The sequence below is a fragment of the Nilaparvata lugens genome, chromosome 9 (genome assembly GCF_014356525.2).
Source record: "Nilaparvata lugens isolate BPH chromosome 9, ASM1435652v1, whole genome shotgun sequence".
NCBI classification, from domain to species: Eukaryota; Metazoa; Arthropoda; class Insecta; order Hemiptera; family Delphacidae; genus Nilaparvata; species Nilaparvata lugens.
Window position 1 is genome coordinate 26,380,371 of NC_052512.1, and position 27,385 is coordinate 26,407,755.

At 34.8% G+C, this 27,385-nt stretch overlaps 1 protein-coding gene across 2 annotated transcripts in view; it reads right to left on the reverse strand.

The window, feature by feature from the left end:
- Positions 1–27,385, reverse strand: part of LOC111055928 (zinc finger protein basonuclin-2-like) — a 436,060-nt gene that overhangs the window by 279,675 nt on the left and 129,000 nt on the right. The gene's annotated exons all lie outside the window — the stretch shown is intronic.

A 27,385-nucleotide genomic window follows, 5' to 3' on the forward strand; every position in this document is an offset into this window, starting at 1 on the left:
GGAGGAGAAGTAAGAAGAGAAGAAGAAGATGGGGAAGAAGAAGAAGAAGAAGAAGATGGGGAAGAAGAAGAAGAAGAAGAAGAAGAAGAAGGAGAAGAAGAAGAAGAAGAAGAAGAAGAAGAAGAAGAAGAAGAAGAGGAAGAAAAAGAAGAAGAAGAAGAAGAAGAAGTAGAAGAAGAAGAAGAAGAAGAAGAGAGAAGAGAAGAAGAAGAGGAAAAGAAGAAGAAAGAAGAAGAAAGAAGAAGAGAAGAAGACGATATATGAAGAAGAAGAAGAAGAAGAAGAAGAAGAAGAAGAAGAAGAAGAAGAAGAAAAGAAGAAGAAAAGAAGAAGAAAGAAGAAGAAGAAGAAAGAAGAAGAGAAGAAGAAGAAGAAGACGAAGAAGAAGAAGAAGAAGAAGAAGGAGAAGAACAAGACGATTATGAAGAAGAAGAAGAAGAAGAAGAAGAAGAAGAAGAAGAAGAAGAAGAAGAAGAAAAGAAGAAAAATAAGAAGAAGAAGGAGAAGAAGAAGAAGAAGAGGAAGTAGAAGAAGAAGAAGAAGAAGAAGAAGAAGAGAAGAAGAAGAAGAAGAAGTAGAAGAAGAAGAAGAAGAAAATGAACGGTAGGAGGAGTGTAGGTGATAGGAATATGAGGCATGCATGCCTGGACCTCAAGATTGTCTCCGAAAACCACTTAATTCGTTCACAAGGAAAAGTAATATAAAAAACGATGAAAGGGGGGGGAGAGGATAGAGGAAGAAGGGTGATATTGGAATCAAAAAAGTGGACTCAATTTAGAAATGGGCGTTACCCATTACTTTGTCGTACGCTTCATGAGAATCCTGTCTACTTTTAGTTTTTCTGCCCCTCATTCCATTATTCTCATATCCATCCTCCCCTTTGTCTCCATCGTTTTCTTATCCTTCTACTCGACTTCCGTCACTTTTTTCCTTTCTCTTTTCCTCTTCTCCCTCTTCTTATTCACTCCTATTATTATTATTTTTCTTCTTCTTCTTCTTCTTCTTCTTCATAATCGTCTTCTTCTTCTTCTTCTTCTTCTTTTTCTTCTTCTTCTCTTCTTCTTCTTCTCTTCTTCTTCTTATTACTATTATTATTATTATTATTATTATTATTATTATTATTATATTATTATTATTATTATTATTATTATTATTATTATTATTATTATTATTATATTATTATTATAGTAAATGTGAACTTAGTTATCTTGTAGGTACCAACCATTTTCAATGAGTTGCCAGATGATTTAATTGGTCTGGTTAAAATTTCAATTGTTAAAAATAAGTTGAAACACTTCCTGTTAAATAATTTGAGTGAATTTGAATGATCTTCAAAATTCTTTCTTTTTTTATATTTTTTTTCTTGTGTATGTTTTTTGTGATAAACAACAACTGAAATCCCATTGTTTTATTATTTTATTGCTACATATTGCTACACAATACAATTAAATGAATTATTATCAATTAATTTTTTTTCTACTCAAGATTGACAACTATTTTTCTTTTGATATGATTTGAATTGAAAATTATTTATTTTGGGATCACTGATTGATTATATCAATGTACTATTTCCATGTTTTTTTTTAATATAATGTAAAACTTGACTCCTCCAGTCAAACCTTCTTTTGAAGGTTTTGGAGAATTTATATTTTGTCTGGTTTATAATTTTTGAAATTTTCCACTGAAAGGGAATCTTCTTATCTTTTGTCATTCTTGTTTTTTTCTCATTATTATTGATTTGTTTTGTTTGTAAGATTTCTTTTTATAAGTGTATTTTTCAGTTTTGTTTGTTATATTTTCTATAATAAAGTCCCTTCTTCTGGGGGTACCAGGACGAAGGAAAAAGGAAAAGGAATTATTATTATTATTATTATTATTATTGTGGTTGAACTTCTTCCTATCTTCTTTTACTCTCCACCATTCTAGTTTCACGTCTCTCACCCATCTCCTATCTTCTTCTATAGTGAGAAATCACCATAAACTTTCAGCATCATCTGTAAACAAGTGCAACGCTTCTCAGTCAATGTATGCTATCCTTTTTCAGTGAATATTCATCTATTCTGGTACCAGTATCAGAAGATAGAAAGGAGTTCAAACAGAATGAGAATAAGAAAAAGGAGAAGGAGAAGAAGAGGGAGATAAAAGAGAAGAAGAAGGAGAAGAAGAAGAAGAAGAAGAAGAAGAAGAAGAAGAAGGAGAGAGTGTAGGAAAGACGTTGTTGTATAAAATATACAAACATGACAATTTATTAGGTCCTCTACATGCGCTGTTTAAACACTGTTCGGTGGGCTTTATTTATGCTGTGCGCACATGCTACGTTTCAATTCACAACTTCAAAAAAGAACTGGAATCTTCCTTGAGAAATTTAGTGATAGAGTTATTTTCAGCTTCTAACAAACAGCGTGGAGGTATTGGTTTCAGTGAGTGACATAAACAATGGAAGGAATGCTTGGAGAAATAGTATTCTCATTCCACCACTATGACATTCGTTTCTAGAGCTATACTGAGATCAATGTTATAGATTATGTTGTGAGATAATGGCCCATATGAATAAAACCAGAGCAAATGCTCATGAGCAAAAGCATTGAGCATAAGGTTTTGCTCATGAGCAAAAGGTAGAAGCAAAAGCATTTGCTCATTTTGATATGAATAAGCTTTACCTAATACTCTTACCTTATGCTCCTGAACTCTGGAGCAAATGCTCACGTATTTTAAAGATTTTTCATCAGCTGATTCGCTTTTGTAGCCTTAATTTGTATTTATAGCTCACGGAAGCGCTAAATATGCAAACAGGGGGCACCGCTTGTGTTTGCGTCGTCTGCTCTGTTTTCTATTTTTTATGAATACAGTTTTAGGTTGGTTGAGTTTAGAATTTTGAAATAATAGCGTGAAAAAATGTCATCTCTATAATAATCTTCAGCATATTCTTATAATATCAATAGCCTTCTTATAATCGTCTACACTCTCATATTCTTAAATGCCTATTTTCTATTTTGTGATGGCTATCTTTTAATCTTTATAACAGGTAGCTTTTGTATTTATTCTTCTGTAGGGATAATGGTGATATATATCATGGTTGAATCTAAGAGAGTTTTATAGTTCTACACTATTGGTTGTGATAGTATCTGGTATAGTTTACTCTTTCTCATACGAGTTAGTTGAGCCATTTTACTATGAGCAAAAGGTGATAAGCTGCTCTAGACAAGACTCACCTTTTTTAAAGCATTTGCTTCAAAAGTTGAGCAGATGCTCCAGTTTATTCATACAATTTTGAGCAAAAGATTTTACTTTTTAACAAATGGTCAAACTTTTTTTTTATGAGCATGAGCGAAAGGTTTTGCTCACGTTTATTCATAGAAAATGGAGCAAATGCTCCATATTTTAGAAGTATGAGCAAATGCTCAGCTTTATTCAGCTTTATGGGCCATCTCAGACGCCATAGTTGCCAATTTTCTCCATCAAGAATTTTCATATATCATATTATATTAACCCTACAGATACACACTTACTTTATGCTAACACAGTAGACACACTGGGATGTTGAATACCCAATTTAATTTTGCATTTTTCTTTGAAAAATATGAAAAAACAAATACTTAGACCATACTTCATCATTTCTTAATCATTTTTGTTCCAAGTGCATACAGAAATCAAGAGTAAAGCACTGCTTATCAATATTTATACTAATTTTAGAAGTACATATGTTCCGCCTGAGTGTTGGAGCTCCTAATCCGGTTTGAACAAATGGCTTGATCATTGCAAATGACAACTTCATCAGAAACTCACGTCTCTTCATTCTATTGTTTTGAAACTCAAGTTGTAGAGGATCATAGCATTTATTCCAATCTGATCCATCATCCCATACCACATTCTTAGTGACAATACAAGTAAATCTCTGTTATAAAAGTGTTTGATAAAAGTCCTACGTGAAAGACACTCTGGAGTGTTACACACCCCAAACGAAGAACAAGATGAGCTGGTGACCTTGTAGAATGCTATTACTGACTGGAAGTGGTGGAGAGTAGTTGACAATACTACAAATCCAATTTAGACTGGGCATAAATTCCCATCTGTTTGATATTGTCAACTGCAGAACAGAAAAAATAATATCTGGGGTGTGAAACACCCCAGTGTGTATCTTTAGGGTTAAGCGAGCAATTTCTATATATATATATATATATATATATATATATATATATATATATATATATATATAATATATATATATATACGTGTTTATATATCGTATTTATATTTATCTGGTATTTTCATATCGGGTTATTTTTATATCTGTATTCATGTCCAACGGATTTAGAAAACGGCTTACGATTTTCACGAAATTTGAAAACACAGTATGTTTATGATATAAAAATTAGATTGCACTAGGTCTCATCCTGGAAAAACTCGCTGAAGGACATGAAAAGGATAATAATTATTCATCCTTGGAAACACAGATGATAATTTCGTCGTCTGTCGATAACATGAGATGCGAGAGCTGTGTGGCTGTTATGTTAATTATTATGTTCAGCTGTTGAAATATTTGAAAATGAAAAATTCTTAATCTGCAATCAATCAGCTTGTTCCTAGAGGAAAAATTTTATTCGACTTGATCAGAATAATCTGATTTGTTGACATGATATGGTATATCATTCTAAATTAGAGTATCATGATTTTCAAAGATTATCATTATTTTACAGTTTTTATTGATTGGTGAGTGAGTGTTATCAAATTTGGTTTGTAAACAATCTTAATGGGAACTTTTCTATGTTCAAATGTTTGGATTGAAAATTGAACCTGAACTCAATTTTATGGAACCTAACCTACTTTTTAGACCATTTATAGTGTATAAATCAAAATTCGGGGAAGGAACAGTTTCGGGCTGTGCCTGTTAGTCCTTCCCCAATCAGAATTGAGTTCTGTTCATCAATGAATAAATAACGAGCGAAGCTCGGTGCCCTGATATGAAATAACTGATATTAGCATGGTATTTTCTCTCGACCTTTCTCTGCTTTCAACTCGGGCTAATCCACTACCTCCGTAAACAAAGCCGTAGTGAATTCGTGTGACGTCAGCACGGGTAGGGCTCCTACACCAATAAAAGCACAAGCTGATATCGATCAGCTGAAATCAACAAATTTTTATTGTTGTAGTAGCCCTACCCGTGCTGACGTCAACATAATGCACTATGACTTTGTTTACCAAGGTACTGGGCTGATCTGTTGCCAGTATGCCTTGAAGGAGATCAGATTTTGATGTTAGAATTCTTGATTTACCAACCCCAACAGCCATTAGTCGTTTTCACATTGATATCTCGCCGACCCGACTGGACAGGACAGATTTTACTCCGATGGACAAGTATGGACAGAGAAGGCTGTGGTTTATAAGTGCGTGAGGTCTACTGTTCACAGAACTACTAGTATGAATGATTCATATAGGCTATAATACATTTGAATTTGAACTGTTGAAAGCTGAAAACGGTTCTATCTTTGCTTAACATCTGATACCTTTTCGTGGGAGGTGGTAGGTTCTCATTCAATCGTTATCATCGCTGTATCGAATTGCGAGTCTCCAAATGAGACTACTCATTTACCGTGCCTTGTTTCAAAGTACTTGTACACCAAATTTAATCCAAATCGGACCATAACTGCGGTAGAAACAGACAAAAGCCGATTGAGTCGAAACTAAAACCTCAACTTCGCTTCGGTCAACTATTTATACCTGGATGCAATCAAGTGAGCACAATAATTGTGTATGAATTGTTGGATATAGAGTCGCTGGAGATGACTGAGGTAAAACAAGTTTCAGTTACATACACTATGTGTATGTGTTTCAGTTACATAGTGTATGTACGCGAGCCATACTTGGAATAGTGGAAAAACAGCATAATCCAACCGAAAACTGATGAACCGTACACCGACCAGAAGCATAGAATGCAGCATTATAAGAATAGTATACAAGTTTTCTTTGTCAGAAGCTAACCTAACCTCAACAGTCCACCATCTGTCAATTCCCTATCAGCATTGATTGCATGAAAAGTTTGATTATTTTATCACTAGTAGTTCTGAGAACAGAAGACCTCGCGCAGTTATATACCACCGCTTCCTCTTATAGTGTCCATCAGAGTATATCCTTTCTGTATGTCATGTCGGCGAGATATCGGTATGAAAAAGTCTAATGGCTGTTGGGGTTGATGTATCAAAAATTCCAACATCAAAAGCTAATCTCCTTCAAGACATACTGCGGCAACAGGTCAGCCTGAGTTGAAAAGGTCGATAGAAAATACTATGTTACTTTCAGTCATCAATTGCATGCGTTATCGCATAAAAATTGCATGTAAATAGTGCATAAAAATTGCATGCAATAATTATTCTGATTTTTTACAAAGATACATTGAGATATTAATTGCACGTGTCATTGCATGTAATTAATAATCCTCTTCACAGCTGAATCATGATGAATGATTCTATAGTCTGATTTTTACGATATTATTGGGGTTAGAAGGAGACTCCTTTTCCTTTTGTATTACCCTTAAAATTTAAAAAACCTTATATATACATCAACGCGAAATTCAAAAAGGAACATACCTGTCAAATTTGATTAAAGACTATTCCATGTTTCGTAGTAAATGCGGAACATGAATATAAACATACTAGTAGTTCTGTGAACAGTAGACCTCACATAGTTTTCTCATCCACAAGTATCTGGTGTCACCTGTTCACCGGCTTCTCCAGACATCTGTGTAATGCATGCAATGAATAATCCACTTGTCAGCTGATTGACTATGAATAATTCTATAGTCTGATTGATTTTATCTTCAGAACAGATGATTATATATAGTGATATCGGAGTAAGGAGGAGATTCCTTTCCCTCTCATATTATCCTTCAAATGCAAAATTTCCCTTGTGTATACATCGACGCGCAGTTAAAAAAGGAATATTCCTGCCAAATCTCATAGAATTCTATCAACGCGTTTGGCCATAAAAATGTGTTGCATACATACAGACAGACGAAAGAAAATAACCAACTACTTATTAATATTAAAATAATGATAATGACACATAATTATGAAGTATAATACATGAAGGAAATTCATCACTTAAATATTTTAAAATAAATAATAATACTGATAAATCTCCTTTCTTGCCTACACTATACAGCTATAAATGAAAAATATGTGGAAATAGTCAACCATGCAAGTGATAAAATCACGTCCGCATGATGGGAACGATGAAGATGAAGAATCGACTTGAATCTTAGAGCTCACTTCGCTCGGTCAATAACTGGTGCTGACAGTTTTAGAAGAATCTCACCACAGGAAATATGTCTTTTTTGTCTTTGATTCGCATGCGCAATCACCGCTGAGCATGTATCCATCCACGTATCCTCATCCTCATTACACATAATCTCGACGCGGCGGCCATTTTGAATTGAATTCGAAATTGATTTCGAACGGTAATCGATATCGGGCCGAGTGCAACGCAATTTGCTGGCAATCGGAATCGCGGGGCAACAATTTGCGGTCAGCTGCAACACGCAGCCGCGACGCGACGCAATTTTGTCTGCGTCTGTATTTGTGGATACAAACCATCATGTGAAAAAGATGTTGGAGAAAGAAAGTATGAAGCGGAAGGGTGGAGCATGACATGTGGATACAAAACCATCTTCCTATCATGTGAAAAAGATGAAGATAGAGAAGGAAATTACGAATGAGAAACGAGGAGGATGTCATGTAATACATGACAGAGGTGGATTCCAAAAGGTCTTAAGTCGAAAATAGTTATTTGTGCAACTAGTGCGCAAAGTGACAGTTTGCTGCACCGAAAGAAACGTTTACATTAGTTCACATTAAGTTTTTCCTACAGTTACCATTGAATATAAAAAGTGGGTAATTATGGGTAAAATTGCCTGAAATGCATCAAATGTTTTTCTTTGTAATTTTATTATTGATAAAACCTTAATCCTAAAATCCTAAAGTCCTCGTTGTCCTTGGTTATAATAATATATAATGAATAATAATTAGCGCGTTGTGCTTGGTTGCACCTCTGCTCACTATAGCAGCCACAGCAGTCACTGTTACCAACTTCATTTTGATTTTGCTGCACTGTTGCTCCATATAACCTACTAAGTATTTTGCGTTGCCATGTTGCAAATCTGGAGTACAGAAAAATTTTTCCCGCACTAGAGCGGAAAAGTGATTCTTTGCGTTCTGTAATCAGTGCAGCAATGGACACTTTTCAACGTAACTGTAGGAAAAAGTAAATTTCTCAGGAACTAATTTTTTCTATTTTTGATAATATAATTGAGTGCTACTTTGGAATAGAATCAGTAATGTAATTTGCAGTTTCAAATCCTTCTTTCAAGACAATTAAAAGTGAGATTCAATCACTAAACAATTTTTTTAAGATGTTGAACATTTGGATTTTCTCCAAAACAACCTTAAGCCAATGACTTAAGCACTTCTGGAAAATTCATATGACAACTTCAAACTATTATTATTTATAAGAGTATTGATAATCAGATCTTGTCTTAAAGATGTCAACAAAGGTTTTAATAACTATCTACATGTACATGACAAAATATCAATTTTTATGTATCAAAATTAATCACTTTCTCATTTATTTCACTGACACGATTCACTAATCAAAGTCAATCAGTCAGCATAACCTCAAACTCACTGCAAATAGGAGCTGACTGCTGGAATCGCGCATGCGCAAAACGAAGCTGACTTTGAGAAGGACAAGGCATGACTAAAGCACTTTTGCAAAACATTACTGATTTGCAATGTGTAGAGTATACTTGACTTAAGCTGTTATGGCATGATTTGTCTTTCCAATGTTAGAAATGTTGCTCCAGAATCAGATTCAACTAAAACCTCAAAATGTGAAAAAAATGACTTAAGCCCTTTTAGAATCCACCTCTACGTATATTGATGAAGGGGAGAAAATAGATAGGCACATACATAGATGGATGGATCCAGAAAGATGAAAGCCTTTATTTTTACACTCGAATTTCAAACATTTCAAGCTTTGTGAGATATTAGAGAAGGATACAACTCATTATTTCTAGAGTTTTTAATTTATTGTGATACATTCTGTGATTCATTTAGAGTATAAAATCAACCTTCAAAATTCAAAATTTTAAATCATCTTTTCTGGACCGAAAATCAAGTGACGACGAAGCAGTGTGTGACTATATAACCTTATCTTTTGGACAACATTAACATTTTATCAAAATTTTTGGAGAGAAATAGTACAGGCTCAGCCTAGTTTTTCCTCCAATGTCATAATTGTATTATGATTATAGTATTTTATACAATAAATAAATGAATAAATAAATAATTATCATTATGTGAGGATTTGTGGACACAACTCATTATCTTATCTTAGCAGAGAGTCTAGAATGTAACTATACACTCTGATACATTCTATTCCCGGTCGTGTGATGATTGGAAGGATTTCATATTTTTTTCAGAGAATCGACAATTATTTGTTGAAACACCGCCGATTCATATGACAATATTATGACAGCCTATTATCGTTGTTCCAATTGCATTCAATCTTCATTCTCATTGATTAATTTTATATTTTGTAAAATTCGTTGAATAGTTAGCAATACCATCAACGTAAATATTGTAATAAACATAAATAGAGGATATAAATAAAAATATAAAGTCAAGTATCCTTTTCAAAATTGTTTACTCCCAACATTTTTCGGCCATTATTAAGTGGTAATGTAGTTAACAATAGTTGTTATAGTTCTTAACAGTTTCAAACAGGGTATACTTAGATTTCTATTTTTATTTATATTTAAGAGTAGCCCTAACATAAAAAAGGCAATAAATGAAGAACTCCAATTGGAAACGTATGATGGATAGAGGAGTATGAAGAAAAATTAAAAGAATAAATGTGGATGAATTGAGAGGAACAGAGGAGATGCCTCGATTTTCGAACATTCTTTGTAGTCTGAGTGATGTACCAATCATGTATTTCATTTCTGATTTCCTTGGTATTGATTAATAAGGAGAATATCTTCTAAACAGTTTGAGATATCGATGCGCGATTTCCGCCATTCATTTTTTCTTGAAATTCCGTATCGAATTCATGTATCGCATGACCAACTTCCTATTATTTGAAAAAATAATGTTGCATTCAATATGGCGGATCCAAGGTGGCGGACCATTTTTGAAGTCATAGTAAAGTAGTATTTTCAATTTGAGTACAGTAGGATCCCCAATCACACCCACCGTCAAATTACCTTTGTGTATGAGATATTAAGCCGTTCTCAGACATCACTTTTTCTTATCTCTGGAAAATGGAGAATGTGAGTTTAGCATCTATTAGCATAATTTATTCATTAACGTAGATTTAATTATAAATTCTGGCTCATTTAATGATTCATGAAAAGTTAGAAAATAATTATTCTGAAGTTAACGATTCAATGAATTTCACAAAGAATGGAGTGTAGAATTATTATCGAACGAATTGAAGATGAATTTGCAACTTAAATATTTTCTCTTTCTCTTCCTTTTTCTCTTCGTCCTTCTCTTCCTCTTTCTCTTTCTCTCCGTCTTCATCTTTCTCCTTCTCTTTATCTTTCTTTTCCTCTTATATAAGTAGCGGAGTTTGATCAGCGGAGTTGGCAGTGATTTCAACCGTCCATTCTCGGAGCATGATATGCTCAATGAAAGTGGGAAATAGAGTTAAAAATAAGAGATAAATGAATCTACCGTTTCAGGTGGGCACCTAACAAGTGGTTTAATAATTCAGATTTAATTTTCTACCGGTCACCCATCCAAGAGCAGTCTCGAGTACACGCCGCCCGGCTATCCACCAACCAATCACATCCTTCAAATGGAGGATAGGAAGCATAATATTATCCTCTGAGATATGCATGAATCAATTCGAAGCATTTGTTGCGGGGGCGGGGGAGCGCTAGTACCTACCTCATCAGGCATGTCAATGTGTGCAGAATTTTGACATAACAATCCGTGTAGCCCTTTGCAAATACCTGGACGTCATCAACATACCTTGCACCATTGCCTTCAACCCTTTCCCCCTTTCCGAAACCCCCTTCATCCCTCAAAATACAGTCATGATGATGATAATGATGATACGAGTCTCCTGACCAAATTCCAACCTCGGAGCTTAATTAAGCTCGCATTGGTAGCATACATAATCTGCCGTTGATGGAGTTGGGCAGAGGGGCAGTGCCTCCCTCTCAAAAACCACATATGACCCGCCATATTCGAATTTGGATGCCCTGTTTCTGTTTTGGACAGACCCCTGTTATTTGGACTGACATTCTTGACATTTTCGACATGTCAGTGATGTATGATTTATGATTAGGGAATAGATGATGGATATATGAATGACTTTAGGCTATAGTTGTGTATATCCGATTTGTGATAGATAGACTGTATTTGATCTTGTTTATTCAATCAGAACAGTGATGGCCATCATCACAGATTCAAAAATTAAATTATTATAATTAGAAAGATCAAAATAATTCTAATAGTACTCCTATCGTGAACCTTTTAGGGCCGGTTTCCGAGCTCGGGATTTAGCCAAGTTCTAGACTTTGAACAGCTGGAGTCAGAAAATTGGCTTTTCGAAACGGTGCGTAGCCTAGCCACCTCTAATAGAAGGCCCTGGCCTACAATATTGCAACGTCGCAGTGTAAGCCTAGAATCCGGTACATGATTTATGAAAAAGATTTGAAAAAATACCAGCTGATATTTTTCACCAATCATGTATTAGATTTAGATTCTAGACCTACACTGCGACATTGCAATATCGTAGGCCAGGGCATTTTATTAGAGGTGGCTATGTGCGTAGTCGTAGGTCAGATAGTTTAAACTATTTAGGAATGTTTTATTTTGTCAAGGGAGAACGTTTCCGATTACAGGAATGAGAAAACCGAGATCATCTTAAAAACTGTGACAACGCCCCCGCTTCGGAAAGCCAATTTTCCGACTCCAGCTGTTTAAAGTCTAGTAGGGTGTTTTAGAGAAACGAGAAATTTTGAGAGTTGAATAATTTCAAGAAAAACAAATCTTCAAATAAAGTTTTTCATATCATTTAATAGTAAAAATTATGCCATTTAAGAATAAATACCGTAACATTACTTTTTTGAAAATGACATCATGCAGGTGTGTTCCTTTTCTACGCAAACATTCCTGTAGTCTCGCCGTCACATTGTCATGGTTTGACATAACATTACAACTTGAATTTCAAATCGCTACTTGAATCTTGGCTTTCAATTCTGCAACACGGAAGAATTGAAAACCAAGATTCGAAAAGCGATTTGAAATTCAAGTTGTAATGTTGCAAGTGTGTTGCAAGATGTCATCTTCAAAAAATAAAATATGTTACGGTATTTATTCTAAAATGGCATTATTTTTATTAATTAATGATATGGAAAACTTTATTTAAAGATTTGTTTTTCTTGAAATTATTTAACTTTCAAAATGTCTCGTTTCTCTGAAACACTCTGTACTTAGCTAAATCCTAATATCGGAAACCGGCCCTGGAAGATACGTTAAGTTTTACGAGAATTCTTGTTGAGAATTTAAGGTGGATCAATCTCAGACATTATCAGACAATAATGAGATGAAATTCGACGATGTCACAAATCAACTGATAATCACGTGATGATCCTGGCTATTTTAGTATTATAAAGTGGGGGCTACTACATACAGTATCAGCATGTCAAATTGCATACCTCATATTTTCACGACTCATAAAGAACCCTGCAAAATTGAAGGATGCAGAACAATAAATTGATCTTCTATCCTTCAATTTAATTCAATCAGATTTGGGCACAATTTCTTGTTGTATTCAATGGATAATCAGCTATATCATTCATCATGGATCATATAAACTAGCATATTGTAATCTACAAGGATGAATTAACCATATCTATCTTCAAAAAGGATTTTGTTCTCTGCAACCTTAAACTGTTCTTTCTGATAACTGTGATATAGATAGCATAGAAAAATAATCTTGTAGCCTATAGGTTTTATCTGGCTATAGTTACCAAAATATGAGTGCATCATGTATAATATAATATATATTATTGGATACAATACTGAGAAATTGTCAAATTAGTATTTATATTTAATATGAAAAATTACCACAATATCAACTTCTCAACTACACAAAAAGTATCATGTATCAAATTATGTATTTCATAGATGTATATTGAATAAAATTATATTAACTATTTTATCCTCTCATGAAAGATTACACAATACTCAAGATTACAGAGGCTCATAACTAAGATGTCTTGGAATACATGGAAATTGGAAATCAAAGCAATTTTTTTCGAGATGAAGTCATGATTATAAGTTGTGAAAAAAATAGTTGCTGTACTTGAAAAGTTGTTTTTTTATAGAGGAATAATATCATAGTAGAATATTCAATACAATAATACTACAATATTTATACAATATTTACTACAATAATAGCTAAGAATCCCCTACAGATACAAGTATTCCCTGACAATAAAATGAATATTTCGAATATTCTAGAACCTATTATTTCTTAAAACCTTTCTTTATCATATTTTGCTTGTAAATTTACAAAAATTTTGGATACATTCCGTATCAGAGCAATTCGCTGTTATATCAATAATCTATATATTGATTGTCTCTTATTCTCTGTAACTAATTTATGTATTTCTTATTCAGGGCAAAACGTGTATGCGAGTGAAGCGAGTCTGTCCCTCAGTGATCATCTACTACTCACTACTACCTGATATGATAGCAAAAATACATTATAAATCACAATGAGCATTGAAATAAACCTGTAGTAATTGAGGTCAAATGATTTGTTACATAACTAAATGTTGCTCATACTCATACGTGTTTGATATCAGCTCAAGATAATAGATTATTTATTTATATTGTGTTCTTATCAAGTGACTCATAAACATGCTGCAAATATCCGTCCCGGGGGCAGTAAACAGCAACCGGTTGAAACGTCCTTATCGACAGCATACAAATGAGTGAATAATCAGTTCGGCGATCGAATTTCAAGCTCGTTAAAAGTGATTATGTTATTAGATATTAAATTATTTGTTAAAGGCGGTATCTTTGAAGTATGTACTCTGAAACTCAATGTAGGATATCCTGTGGAGAAAAATATTCCTGGCAAATAGAATATTCTGAAATAAAGAAGCATTGAGTGTGGGTATATCTTGAGTGACTTACCCCAAGATGGTACACACTATACTCCCCAATGAAGAAACTTGTTCCCAAATCAATAATCAAAACAACAAAATTATAGGGTCGCTAACTTTTGTTTTTGTACGAATAAATCCTATCTGAATTAATAGACCGAACGTAGTGAGGTCTATGTTTTAACTCGGATTTTCTTTTGTCTGTCTGTATGTAACGCGATTGCGGCCAAACGCGTTGATAGAATTCGATGAGATTTGGTAGGAATATTCATTTTCCTACAGTTACGTTGAAAAGTGGCCATTGCTGCACTGATTACAGAACGCAAAGAATCACTTTTCCGCTCTAGTGCGGGAAAAATTTTTTCGCCACACTTGGATGTAATGAGCTGGTTTACGTGCGTCATATGGAGGCCGAAAGTGATTGTTTTCCGACCAGGCCGGTAAAACTTTACAGCCCTAGGGCTGTAAAATGACCTTGAATAACAGCTGATCGTGTCCGATCTCACAAAAATCATAGAGAGATAATCTCATAATGACTGTAATAATCTATATAATTATGTATCGTGAATCGCGGTATTATGTCTATAATAATATATTTTATAAATTACTGTTTCATAATTTAATATTTATTATTGTGTTTTTGATATCAAACAATAGAATACGATGATATCTCCATAGCCTCAACAATATAATGTTGGCTACATTGTCCATTGTCAGAAAGGTACGTATCGCAAGTCTTTAAAAGTGAAGAATCGAATTTGAAATCAAAGTACAATAATTGTATCAATATTTAAAAGTGAGGTAGAGTAATAATTGTTTCTTTTTTATTATCGAATTCCATTTCTTAATGCAATACAATCAACAATAATAATAGGAAAATACAGCAGAGATCTAAAGTTTAAGGTAAGCCTACTGGTGAAACTCAGCCTTGACTAAAAAATTCCTAGTAATTTTTCCGTAATTCATTATTAAAACTTTTAGATAATTTTTCTTCAATATCAAACCATATAGAGAAAACATTAGGCCCACTCAAGATTGAATCTTCGAATGTTTTCTCTATGATTTAACTATTTTCAGAGCAATATTTTGTTTAAACCGTCTTCAAGTTTGCCGCTATAGGCTACACTATATTATAGTAGCCTACATACGTTACCTGACTTACAGGCCAATTTGGTCAAAAGATGCAATGGCCGAGAGTGTAAAGGCGTGTACTCTAAAGCTCAAAACTCAGTGAATTACAAACATGATCTAGGTTCGAACCTCGGTCAGTGACATTTTTTTTTTGTCGATGAATTTCGACTTTTATTAGCTATTTTTTATATTAGTTACCGTAATTTAAATTTCAATCAATTTTTTAGATATATTTTGAGACAAAACTGTGAAATATGCAATTATATTAATTTTTTAATCACATTATTTCAAAATAGTAATGAAAATTCTATTCATCCATCTATCCATGAGATATTGCACCAGGCGCAAAGCGCGAGCTATAAAAATTCAAACAATTATTCAAAATATTAATAGTATAAAAATATTGTCACTATTGTAAATTATTAATTAGTAATATTGAAATTAATTGACAGTGAAAGTTGTCATAACCAAGATTCAAACTATCAAATAGGCTGTTTGAATTTTATTTATTTTTTAATTTCTTAATATTGGGAAGTTTTTTTTTGGTGTGGCGAAAAATAGCGTTCGCACCATGGGCAAAAATGTATTTCCGGCTCTCAATCTTTTCTAGTCCTCGGCCTACGGCCTCGGACTTAAAAACCGATTTCGAGCCGGAAATATCTCATTTTCGGCCCTAGGTGCGAAATATACTATTCTGCACTCCAGATTTGCAACATGGCAACGCAAAATACTTAGTAGGTTATATGGAGCAACAGTGCAGCAAAATCAAAATGAAGTTGGTAACAGTGACTGCTGTGGCTGCTATAGTGAGCAGAGGTGCAACCAAGCACAACGCGCTAATTATTACTATTATATATTATAATGGAGGACAGCGACAGCACAGTGCCACCACAGCACACACCACACAGCTGCCCCCCGCCATTCAAACACTACTAAGTTATTTGATGCATTTCAGGCAATTTTACCCATAATTACCCACTTTTCATATTCAATGGTAACTGTAGGAAAAACTTAATGTGAAATACGTGCGCAAAGTTCCTCTGCTGCACTCAAGAAACCATTCCGCCCTCGCCTACGGCTCGGGCGTAAACGTTTCTTTCGGTGCAGCAAACTGTCATTTTTCGCACTAGTTGCACAAATAACTATTTTCAACTGCGCGTCGATGTATACACAAGGTTGTTTGAGATTTTGCATTTTAAGGAGAATATGAAAAGAAGAGGAATTAGAAGATTGAATTAACTAAATAATGCTGGAGAAATTATAATATTCTTGTTTGAAGAAAAATAATATTTTAAAATAATTGAGGAATATTTTTCAGATGGGAAGATTACCACCGAACTGGATAAATTATCATATGGGATACAAATTCAAACGCGTGAACTGAGTTTATTGAAATAAGTGAGTTTTTGATCTCGGAAAAACCAGATAACAGTTTTTAAGAGTAAATTATGATTCAACTATTAATTGTGATTCAACTGAATCAACCAGAACAAGTGACATCAGATACTTGTGGATGAGAAAACTGCGTGAGGTCTACTGTTCAAAGAACTACTAGTATTTACATAAGTATAATGCTGCTACATTCACTGTTATTAGTTTTTTAAAGGGTTTTAATATGAATGTATAATAATACTCATTAGAGGATACAGCAAAATATAAAGGATATACCCAGAGCCAGTCAACGAATGGTTATGTAAAGGGAACAGGTTAGAGTCCGATTTTCGACTGCACAGCTCTTCTAGGATTGTTGGGGGGTGTTCTTCATAAACATCTAATACTGTATATAACAGAAAACACCCTAGAGTTTCATAATATGAATTAAAACAGGAGACAGACGACATAGATAGATTAAAAACACTTGGAATACTATATGAATAACAATTTCCAATCATTATGTTTCTAAGTGTTCTTAATCCATCTATGTCGTGTGTCTCCTGTTTTAATTCATATCATAATATTATAATACTATATATATATATATATATATATATATATATATATTCTCCAACATATATCGGGAGTCTCCTACCCCTACCCTTTATGCTAAGGTAGTGGCGGTGGTTTGAAGGTGTCATTTTGCTGCTTCTCAAATGTATCTCGGAGACTATGCGTCAAACGAGCATTTTAGTATTCAATACAGAATTAAAGATTTCGAATTTTTCCACAAGGTTTCATTTGAAATGTTTCTCCATTATATCTTTTGCCTTTAATGTTTTCCTATTTTCGACCTCATAACCGGGAATGATTAATGGCAAAAACTTCATGCTAATCATGAGCTCATAGCCTATAGCATTCAATTCCCCTCGATTTGATGCATATTTTACCATTTTACGCATTACCCTACGTCTGTTGCAGCATTTTGAAGAAGAAGAAGAAGAAGAAGAAGAAGAAGAAGAAGAAGAAGAAGAAGAAGAAGAAGAAGAAGAAGAAGAAGAAGAAGAAGAAGAAGAAGAAGAAGAAGAAGAAGAAGAAGAAGAAGAAGAAGAAGAAGAAGAAGAAGAAGAAGAAGAAGAAGAAGGAGAAGACGAAGAAGAAGGAGCGTAGTCATTTCACTCTACTAAGTCGTTTGTCTTTTCTGTGAGTTTATCTATTTGTTCTAACTCTGCAGAACCGCCGCGTAAATTCTGCACTGTAAACAACGATTGGTTCTTTTTCGGTTGGCTTCTATTTATTTTCCGTCGATTCGCAAAAAGTGTCTGCCTGACACCCAATTGCTGTGAGAGCATCTGCCAAACGTCAACCAACAATTTTGTCGGCCATCTTTAAATTTCGACACCCTGTAAACAATTCCACTGTAAACCACTTTTATACCTAGTTTCCTACTCCTACACTCCCATTTCCCTAGTTTCATTGTGACTCCACTTCTATTTTAACCTCAAGTTCCAAACAGGACTCTCTATCATTTGTTTATGAAATCAGGAGTCTTCTGCTCAAACAAGATTTGTAGCGGGTGTAGCGAGTTCTTAGTTTAGTCTCGATACATTTGACGTCTCTATGTTCACGGAATAAAATTAGCGGGAAAATCGCCCTATTTTGACCACCCTAGAATGATTAAGCCGATGGCTAGATTCGGCGGAAATATTTCAGAAAACTGAATTAGGAATCGAAAATTCGAGTTTCTGGGGCATTTTGTAGAAAGCGTCTGGACTAGACAGACAAATTATTGTATTCAATACTCATTGCACGAAAAATTGAATTGGTTCAGTTTTTTCCCTGCAAAATAAAACTTTGACCAGATAAGATGGAATGTGTTCGTTCAATCTTTATGGTATTTGTATAACGTCACATTTTCGAGCTGACTTGAAGTTCCAAGTCCTGAAGTGACCTGAACTTTCAAGTCCTTTAAACTGATATCGCAACCGAGGTAGCAGTATTTTCAATTCTGACACTACTTGCTCCAATACTTTCTTGCCAATAACTATTTTTGATCTTATAGGTGAATGCCTATATTTATCAGTGAATGCCATGATTTGACAACATACAGTAGAGATAATTTGGGATATTGAAGCCACTTTTTTGCTCGAGATCCCCCTCCCCCCTCTCCCCCCTCGTCCATCCCTCCTCCCCTTCCCCCCGCCTGTAGGGCGGGGGGTGTTCTAAAAATAGATTTCCCCCTCCCCCTGTCCAGTGGAGGTGAGGGGGAGTGAGTGAGAGGGAGATATATCTTTCTCTCTCTTTCTAAAAATAGATTTCCCCTTCCCCCTGTCCAGTGGAGGTGAGGGGGAGAGAGTGAGAGGGAGATATATCTTTCTCTCTCTTTCTAAAAATAGATTTCCCCTTCCCCCTGTCCAGTGGAGGTGAGGGGGAGTGAGTGAGAGGGAGATATCTCTCTCTCTCTCTCCAGGTGAGGGAAAAAAAATTTCCCTTTTAGGAGGAAAAATTCCCTCTCTGTCTACTGTCAAATTGAAGTGAATTCATATTTCTACATCTAATGCTATGGTGACAGATTGAGGTGAATTCTAAAGATGTGGGGGAAAAAATCTCTTGAGAGGGAAAAATTCCTTTGGTGACAAATTGAAGTGAATCCATTTCGCTCTACTATGATGAGGATAGAGATAGAGATCTCCTTCTTTTACTCATGTCATCTCTTTCCTCCACCCTTTCCGAAAGGAGATAAGAATCAATTCTTTCCACATCTAATGGTATACTAACAAATTGAACTACATTCATTTCGCTCTACTATGATGACAGGGTCAATTGATTCTTATCTCTTTCCCACACCCTTTACGAAAGCGAGTAAAGGGGGGAAGAATCAAGTTCCATTTGATCGTGGGTATAGTGTGAAACGATTCTCACCAGCCTTACAAAAGGAAGGAAGGAATCTAGTATGTGAAGATATTAGCTCTTTAGAGTAAAGTGACAGCTGCATTTGACCGCACGCGTCTCTCATCTGGTCCGCACCCTGTGAGGTCGTTTAATAACTCCTACAACGAAAACCGTTGCATGAAAAAATCGATTTATGTGACAAGTTTTTAGTCCTTAAAGTTACTTCAAACAACCTTCTTCAAGATTTATCGACATAGTCAAAAATGACTAGGGTGAAAACTATAGCTGTTGAAGTTGACTTGTACAAGCTTTTTTAAAAGATTTATTGACATGCTCAAAAATGTCAATCAGGCTGGTGCAGACTGTAATTTGAAACTATAGGTGTTAAAGTTCACTTGTACAACCTTTTTTTAAAGATTTATTGACATGCTCAAAAATGTCAATCAGGGTGGTCTACACTGAAACTATAGGTGTTGTCTCACTTTACCTTTAAAAGATTTATCGAAATACTCAAAAATGTCTAGACTGAAACTATAGGTGTTGTCTCACTTTACCTTTAAAAGATTTATCGAAATACTCAAAAATGTCTAGACTGAAACTATAGGTGTTGTCTCACTTTACCTTTAAAAGATTTATCGAAATAGTCAAAAATGTCTAGACTGAAACATTCACTCTCTCACACTCAACTCAAGATTTTATGTTTTCGGCGCCAATATAAAGTCTTTATACTTGATCAAATCCATTTTTTCTGTAATAATTTGTACTACCTGATGTTCGTTAAGCCCATGATCTTTCGCTTCGATCCAATTCATGTGGAAACTCACCTCGGCATATTTTGATACTATATCATACGCCATTTTGTGGATAAATAGGCTTAGGTACTCAATGAAGGGCGCCGAACATTGCAGTCTCATGACAGCACCCTCTTCCGAATTTTTAATTGCCTCAGCTATTTCATCACGAACACTTTTCACAGCGTCTACCATCTCGTTTTTCTTAATAAAATCTTCAATATCATTTTTAGTTGCATACTTTTCTGCAATTTGTTTAATCAGATTAGCAATAGCATCTTTTGTAATAAACTGCTCAATACCATCCATAATATTAGCTTTTATTGCACCCGCCATTTCAGATAATCGTTTTTCAAACTCTTCCTTTGTTATTGAAGAACTAATCAATTTCTGCAAAGTAGATTCTAAATATTGCTTATCAATTCCCGATGGGTGAGTTTCATTTACTTTAGTAAAAATTTCTGTACTAAGTTGTTTCAATTTAGTATTGAGATAGTTTCTGTCCAACACCTCCAAATTCTTAATTTTATCTGATACGGCTTTTAATTTTTCATCTAAATAAGCCTTATCAACTTTATCGTTGTTAATACTGAGCAACTGAGATGAAAAGCTGTCTGTTAAAGTTTTCACTTCCCCCAAAGCACTCTCTAGTGTTTGTGTTCTCTCTCCAATAGCTTTATCGATATTACTACTGAAATTTTGTAAGGTGCTTAGAATATGTTCTCTTTCAATTATGCTCACTCCAATATTCTTTGTATTTTCCGAAACGAGTTTGGTTATTTGCGAATCTAAATAAAATTTCACAGCTTCGCTGATTCCTTGTTGATTTATCGATTCGATTATCTTCTGTGTTATCGAGTCAATATCACACGTAAGACTAGCTCCGCTAGGTGTATCAATTCGTCCGAATCGATGCAGAGTCATCGTGACACTAAACAATTAATTTTGCTTCTTTCAGCTCTTCAACTATACTTGCTATTTCCACATCATGCCCAGTGTTCCCACTAGCTTTTGAGGAATAGAGTAAATTTAATCTTTGCACTAATTCGTCAAAATTATCAAAGTATTGATAAATTCTATCATGAGAATTATTTTTTGCAAATTTCAATAAACCCCAACCCTTCTTTTTACTAATTTTTTTACTGGGAAATAACTTTTGAATCAATTGTGATTTAATTCCCTGATTTCGTTTAACATAACCTCTTCGATCTAAATGTATACCTGTAAGTGTTAAGATTTTTTTATACTTATCCAGATCTCTCTCATTATAGAGATTTGAGTTTGGTCTCGCACTGAATAATAGCTCAAGTAGACCGTGTGTTAATCGAAATCTTTCACTATCAATATCTATATAACCGTTATCGAATATTACTTGCTGATTACCAATATAATACACGTCATCTTTAGAATTATATGAAATTCCATAACTGATTGAATTATTCAATTTTTCCGCATGAAACGTTTTTAGATATTGCGACAGCACATTGTCGTTTCTGCTAGAACCAAGTAAACTGTTTTCAAATTTAGTCGAGCTTAAAAAATTGTCTGCTGAACTCTCATAACTCTGTTCATCTCCCTCCTCATTATCATCAATTTCCATACTCTCCTCTTTTACCTGTTCCTTTTTTGGTTTTACATCGGTGTGTGAGAATTTGTTTTTTCCCAGTTCAATTATGGGCTCTATTAACGGAGAGAGCGTTTTTCTATTATATTCCTCCGATCGCTTTTCAAAATTGACTAAGCTTTTATGCTTCTCTCTAATTACTTTTCTCAATTTCTTAATCTTTTCGATTAAACCAACCTCCTTTCTATTCAGCTTCCTGCCGTATGACAACATGACTGCACAAAGAATTAATCTCTACTGAACGGTAAGAAACGTATCGAGCGAATCTCGGTACTTCCCGCTATTAATTCCACACTCGGTCATAATAGTTAGAAAATTATGAGGTTTACGATTCCAAACTGTATGACAAAGTTTAACGAAATCTTTATAAGTAATATCTGCTCCAACATGATCTCTGTGAATTAATTTCAGACTCAATAAATCTACCTTGAAGATTATAATCATATTTGCGTTGTCCCTAGTGAAATGTTTCTGCGTTGCCCCATAACTCTGAATTAAATATGCAGTGTCAATATTACGATGTCGACCCATGGTAAAATATTCTCTTATTTGAGGCACGTGATTAAGTTGAAAGTCATCGAAAATGACCAGAGAATATTGTTGAATTTTATTGGGGTGAACTATAGATTCCGAATTGCTGTTTATATGAAATTCAATGCCCTTCATTTTTGAAAAGACTTTTCTCAAAAACAAGTACTTATCTTGATACTCGCTCTTCGTGTGCAAGTATATAGTTTTAAATCTCAACCCATTCTTTGAAAAAATTAAATTAAATAGTAAATTGGTCTTCCCACAACCTGAAGAGCCTATTATAAGGATCCTTGCATTATGTGGTAATAACTTACCATTTTTACACCATGTTGGCATTTCTTTCTCTCTTATAACATTGTCGAAATTTACTATCGGAATCATGTTAGTCACGTGTACAGCATGCGATCTGATAAGGAACTAATCATTTTTCGTAAGTTATCAAGGAGGAGGGTGTGCGCTAGACACCACATGGCTGTGTATAGCTTATCACATCGGGATGCAAGCGACAGGTTCTCGCTCTCCCCTTTCAATGCACTGATAGAAGTTTCTCACTTCAATTCCCCCTCTCTCTCCCACACCCTCTTCGCGAGAACGCATGTGTTCCCCCTTATCTAAGCCTTAGCAAATAAAACTTCAGATTGAAATGAAACTGAGAAGCATTTTTGATAGAGACGTATTATATTTACACCAAATCTTTGTCATATTTACACTGAATGGAATGTATTTGCAATAGATTATTTACAATAAATGTACATGATATTTACAATAGATTATTTACAATAAATGTACGTGATATTTACAATAGATTATTTACAATAAATTTACATGATATTTACAAAAGATTATTTTTCATCTAATAGTTGATCTTTGGTAATATAACTAGGAGTTGAAAACCCAATCCATTTCACAAGCAGTCCTTTTTTATCTCGTTTTAATATTTTTTCAATCAAATACACTTGTCTCTCCGATTCATTTAATTGTGTTTTTTTAATTTCTTCTGCATAAAACCTGCCACTAATTACTTCTCCGTTTAGATCTCGCAAGCTATACGTTACAGGTTGAGAAGGAAATATAGAATGAATTACAAAATACTCTGCGCTCCAGTTTATGTTATAAGATTTATCGAAAAGAACCCTTTTCTTTGAGATTCGTACAACATCTCCTAGCTTAAATTTCGGTTTTGAATTTTTCAATTTATATCGTCTATTGAATGCAGAATTCAATGACATTAAAACATGATTACGATCTTTTTTCGTCACATCTTTAGGTTTCATTCTAATGGATGAATGCATTGTTGCATTATAATCTCGAACTAATCTGTCTAGTTGAGATGACCAGTTTTTGGTTCCATGTTCAGTTAAATATCTATAAATTTTTGCTTTAAGTGTTCTATTAAACCTTTCAACTATGGAAGCTTTCTTATCAGTAAAAACATGATAATGTTTAATACTATATCTATCTAATAATGCTTTAACTTTTAAATTAAAGAATTCTGTTCCTTGATCTGTTTGGAACAGCTTAACTCCTTTATTTTTAGAAATAATTGGCTCGAGAGCGTTAAATACAGATTGGCTTGTCTTGTCTTTTAATGGTACACAATATGCAAATTTTGAAAAACAATTAATAACAGCTAAGATATATTTGTAACCCTTATTAAAACGTGATAAACTTGTCATCTCAATGAGATCGGCTTGAAGCAAGTCTTTTTCACTTTTCAACTCATATTTGCGAGTGGGATAGTTCACACGCGGCACGCTATGAAGCTCTAAAGCTAACTTAGATCTAATAATATTCATGATATTTACAACAGTCAAATCAAAATCAGTGGTGTTGGATGGTTGTCATGGTACATACTGATCAATCATTTAGAGTGTTGAGACTATAATGTCCGAAAGGCAGAGTATCAACACCATTTTCAGCAATATACCTCTTATCATCATAAGGGCTCAAACAGATTTTTGCGCATTCAACCTGGTACATGGTGTGATTATACGATCTTAACATATTAAATTTTTCTACATGTTCACTACGTTCAAACAATGATTTCATATATAAATTAAAATTAAGCTTTCTACATTTTACTCCGCTCTGTACACCCTTTGCTATACATTTATTTACAAGTTCTTCATTCTCGTTACAAACTAAATACGAGTAGAGTTTGGATCTAAGTCCGAGAAATCTATGCACAGGCTTTGACCCTGTCTCATCCTTGAACTTTCCTACAACTTTATTCCTCTCCATGGAAAAGCAAGGGTGGGAAGGTGGATAGTTAGAAGTATCGAAAAGGGTCAAATTTTCTCTAATCAACTGATACACATCTTCGACTTTAAGGTTAAGAAGAAAACTGTCGGTGTCAGTCATGCACAATTCTATACGATCCCACGGTATAATTTTTTGTAATTTACAATAGAAAAAATCGTACATATGGAATTTACTCAACTCCAGTACACTGAAGCCGGAATAGACAGGCTTGTTCATTTTAAGTTCCAACTTACGAGAGAAAACCGCGATCACGTTCGGACTAATTATTTGCCAGCGTTTACATAGCGGGTTTGAAATGTACTTATCTAACCGTTTTTCATCCGTGATAATTTTAACATTCATTTGCTTACGACTACTCTGTATCGTTTTACCAAAAATTAAGTTACAACAGGCCTTAAAGAAGGATATTTCAAATTTATTTTTCGCGTTCTGTCTATTCCGGATATTAAAGTCGATGTAGCTTTTCAGCCAGGGAGATTGGGAAAAGCTAATGACGCGATGCACTTTCAATAATTTCAAACCGAGCTGGAGGTAGAGCTTTAAATTGATATAGTGAACAATGTACTTTTCACGGTCGAAAAGTGTGTTCATGAGCTTTTTGGTTCCAGTTTGACCGTTCTCATTTGTTTGGTAGTCCGACAGCAATTCGCGCGGGGGCGTTTGGTGGAGAGGGGCGAGGGGGAAGCTCGCATGCTTGTCATGCAACTCTTTGGGGTACTTGAGATCGCATTCTATTATATACCCGGTTTCTGAATTGCTGTCCAAATTCGCGAAATCAAGGTTGGAAATTTCTTCCTCTGAGAGGAATTTGAAATTTCCAACAGGCAAGCTTCGGCTCATAGCTTCCGAGTATAAACTGTTTGCATCGATATAAAGCAGATAATTAGACGGTTTTGAAGGATCGTATGTTTCGGGTAGATGTTTGTTATTCGCCTCACAATAACGTTTGCCGATAAATGAGACCCCGCCTCTCATTCCCGCCTCAAACATAAGATGCATGTCCGGATCTCTAAGTAATTCCAGTTCGACTTTAGTGTGTTTCAGCATGCAATTCCAGGTGAAGTGGGCAAGGGAAACAAAATGGGTCACATCGAGGCCATATGAGCTAAAAAGCGTAGACCTCATGGATTCAAAAACTACCGCTAATAGCATTACGTCCAAACATAAATAAAAATCGTGATATTCACCCAGATTTTTCAGCTTGAATGTTGAGAACACTCTTTGCGCATGCTCATATTCTTCGCGAGACAAAGGTGTATCAGTTAAGTCGTTATGAAAACATTCAATGGGGGGAAGCGATGTTTCCGCGAATTTTTCGGGACAGCTCATGTACGAGTAGGGATATACTCCTTTCTTCAACAAGAGCTGTCTGTGTTCGCGAGGTGGATCATGAAACACCGAAAATAATCGTTCGAACTTCTTTTCCATATCTGTACTCTCTACCAGATTACGCACCAATACTTCCAAGGATTCAGACATAAACTTGTAGGAATCTAAAAATTTAATTTTGCCTACTGAAAGTGTCAAAAATCTCTCCGACGTATTTGCGATGCAGGAAATTTCTTTTTTACATTTACCGAGCGATTTTAGAATAAAATGTGAATCAAAACCGGAGAAATTATGAAAATAACACGATATGTACTCCGGAGTACGAGCTGTTAAATTACAAGAAACATGTGCCGCACACAAGTAATTACCGGTTTCATGCGCGTGGTGACGACATTTAATATCGGTTTCTGAGAACGGTTCAGCACAAAGCCCGCAGTTTACTGAATTTTGAAATTCACGCTCTTGACTCTCGGATAAAGCTTGCATCGGAATTTCTCGTTTCATATCCTCATACAAAATGTCACCGAGATCTGTAATTTCCTGAAGAAATTTCTCCATGATTTTTTCGTCTAAACTACTCGATCTATGGAGTACAGGTCCGTGAGCGATTTCGCCGTTAACATCGATAACAACGAAACAATACCCGCAGGGAATATGTCGCGCCGTTTTCTTTGTGTAACTACGAGTAATTTCATCAGAATCGGAATCATCATCATCATCATTATCGATATTAACAACGTATGTTTCTAAATCCGCGTAAATGGTGTACTTTTTCTTCAACGTCGCGCCTAGTTTCTTGAATTTAATTGTCTCTCCGCGTTTAGGATATGAAACGCGCTGAGATTCAAACTTGGAACAAAGTTCCACATGTTTCAACAAATTTGCTTCAGCATCGCAATTCTTAGATTTGTTTGATGTGAACCGGTGAAAACAAAAATTACAAACATGTACTTGACCGTGGGATTTTGAAAGGTGGGAGAGAAGACGAGATAGGCCGTTTTTCCCGTTCGCGGTATTTACTAAACAGAAATGAGTTTTTCCTGCATCGCCTTTTAGCATTAAAAGATTAATTTGGTGTTTACGCGTGCGGAAAATGCTTGTACGGTAGGGGAAAAACTTTTTGTTGTCGTATGCGATGACGTGAATTGCAATGTCCGGATTGAGTATTTCGAATTTCTTAATATCGCGTGTCGTCACCGGGAAATTTACACCTCGCGTATTGAGTCTGTGAGCAAACTTGCTCAAATACTTTACACTTAAGCGCGAGTTCCT